Source organism: Halyomorpha halys, unplaced genomic scaffold (assembly GCF_000696795.3).
Source record: "Halyomorpha halys isolate HHAL.00 unplaced genomic scaffold, Hhal_1.1 Scaffold118.1, whole genome shotgun sequence".
Taxonomy (NCBI): Eukaryota; Metazoa; Arthropoda; class Insecta; order Hemiptera; family Pentatomidae; genus Halyomorpha; species Halyomorpha halys.
In genome coordinates, this window is record NW_027106719.1 from 194,312 (window position 1) to 197,295 (window position 2,984).

The window sequence follows — 2,984 nt, forward strand, 5'->3', positions numbered from 1 at the left end:
TTTAACACCCTTTATAGTAGAATATATGTCTGTTATATGTTCCATATATGATTTTCCATATATGTTCATAAATACGATATACTGATATATGATGTATATATATATATATATATATATTTTCGATTAAATCCAATAAAATAACAAGGTATTTAAGACTTGATTAAGAGTTTTAAGAATTTTAAAATAAAACTTATGTTTTCGTTATGGTGAATAATTTTTTTTAAATTACATACTCCTCAAATGAGATATTAAACAATGAAGGATTCTCAAAGAACAAATCATTTAAAAACATTTTATTTATGCCTAAGCTTTCTGCGGCGTATAGGCGTATATCACCAAAAACCTCAACAAATAATTTCTTAATATTAAAAACTTAATGCTCACGAACGAAAATTGGAAAAAAAAAGTAGAGGACAAAATCGTTAGAGAATCGAATTTTCCATAAGAATTCGCCAGCATAATTGATAATCCGTCAACAAAGAAATCTGTCAAACCAAGAAATTGTATCCTCCTCCGACTGAGGATACTTAAATCATGGTAACAGATTTTTGCGTGAAATTTCAGTCACAAACGACTTTATCTTGACTTGTTTTAGATTTTCCACGATGTTTACGCACAAATCATAAAATACTTTGACATGTAAAATCGGTTTAATATTAAATTTTCCGTGAGAATCCTTTATTGAAATAGTAGATATATTTATTATAGATATCTTTAAGTTCCTATGGAAACTTACACAAGTTAAAATGTTTACTTCACTACCTAAAGAAATTTTATTCGCCATCCCTAAAGCCTAAAGTTCATCACGAAATTCCAAAAATCCTGAAAAAAAGAGTGTCTGATTTTTTAACACCCTTTATAGTAGAATATATGTCTGTTATATGTTCCATATATGATTTTCCATATATGTTCATAAATACGATATACTGATATATGATGTTTATCAAAATATATTGATATACTATTTATCAAGCAATTAGTAATTTATAATAAGATTAAAACTTTTTCAATAAATTGGAACTATCTATATATATTGATTGTAAATTATTTCGCCAAGAAGAATTGATCGGTATGAAATTTTCTTGTTACGAATTTGGCGCCAAACACATCGGAGATGACAATATATCAATCTACTCTTGGTCTGGCTCAAAACTGCAATCCAAGTTGTCATATTGTCTTAAATATATTTAATGTATGTTAAAGAAGAATAAATTTCCATGAGAATTTTTAAAACATTATTTGTGACAATCTTGGCAATTTACAAAGTAAAATTGTTTATATGTTTTTGATTAATAAATACATTTTGTTTCTATAAATATATTTAGAAATATAAAAGAGCTTCATCATAATTCAAAATATCAATTATCTCTTATTACATTAAATAATTGGGAAATATTATTTTGATCATATTCTACAGTACTAAGATATTTTTAAATGTTCTATTTAGTAGATGTATCAAACATGAGAAAATAGAATTTAAAATTGTTATAAATCTAACAGTCGATAGATTAATAATAAATTACAGAAGACAGTCAATATTATTTTTTATTGAGGATGACAAATGTTTTAAATATAACCAGTAGAGATGGTATCCTTTGCAGAAGTGCTTTCAAAATTTTTTGATAACTTTCAACTGAAATATATGATAAATATGAAAGCTAATTACCTCGTACCGTATTCCAGAGACAGACAGACAACACAGACACCTAACACTATTAAGAATCACCGAAGACTGGTGGCAGTAGTATCCCCACCACGCAATGCAGGTCCCCACTACCAAGGAGAGAGCTATCACAACAAACATGTCCTAGCGGTCCTCAGCAGATCCACGATCGATGGTTACCTGGAGGTGCTTCTTCAGCGGATCTCTGCTAGGATCTCTCTTCCTTCAACTCATTAAACTTCCAGGAGTTGAACAAGACTCGGGAAATCCAAAAAGGCGTTGTCAAGCAGAATAGTTCTTCAGTCTATATTAGAATTTGATGAACGGCAAGGTATAGAACGTACAATGACACAAATACAAAAGTATAGAACATGGTTTCCATCATAATCAGTTTTTTATGCATTATAATTATAATGCAATTATTATAACTTAAACGTAATTATAACGTAATTACATTAGGGTAGCTTTAAAGTGAATTTTGGGGCAAAATAATAATGCATTCACCAGTTAGAACCTTTTAACTAACACTTATGCATTAAGAGAGATAAACAATAAAGCTTTTCTAACAATATATTTTAGCGGACATTCCCATGGCACGTAGCCGCCTTCGAGGATTGCGCATGAGACACAACACTTTGACCTCATTATCTCTGTAATCCCTAGTCGTATCTTTATTTTTTGTTTTAATTAGAGAAAATTAAACATACAACAGAAAGTGTTCTAACATACTTTTCGATAGCTTTAACAAAAGTGCTAACTATATAGTAGTATAGTTTAATTTATAGCTTATTTAACGCGTATAGTGTATACGTGAGGCATATGTTCAGTGAACCCGCTATGCGTGTCATTCTATATCCAATCATCAAGGTCATGAAACCCATCCGCTCAGATTTAGATAGACACAATTCATTTCGTTACAATCTAGTGACACCTGTAACATTTTTCTCGAAAACTATTCAAGATATTATCATGAAAATTGACGAATATAAAATATAGATGACTTTTTGATAAAAATAAAGGCTTAGCGAACCGGAAGGTTCGAAGTCGATGCTACCAATCACTAGCCACACACATCTACCCCCCGTCCCAATCCACATCTAAGAGACCAGCTTTGATATAATACTTCCACCTACAATTCGGTTTGCCCTTCACACCTTTACACGTAGGTAAAGTGTTTATTGACATTTTCGGGATCCGCTCGTTACTAAGCCCTAACCTTACACACCCATCTTATTCGTCGCAATGCTATAACTTAAATTGTATCAAGCGGGGGCAGTTCGCGTCATTCGGCTTTGTGTAGCCTTTTAACTTTTCTGGAATT

General features: G+C 30.9%; 1 long non-coding RNA gene across 1 annotated transcript in view; it reads right to left on the reverse strand.

Moving 5' to 3' along the window:
- The window catches only part of LOC106678006 (uncharacterized), a 134,282-nt gene extending 132,540 nt beyond the window's left edge, over positions 1-1,742 (reverse strand). The window contains exon 1 of the long non-coding RNA XR_001342685.2: positions 1,667-1,742. This is a non-coding gene — a long non-coding RNA (uncharacterized lncRNA). The remainder of the gene's footprint in view (positions 1-1,666) is intronic.
- Positions 1,743-2,984: the final 1,242 nt, after the last annotated feature.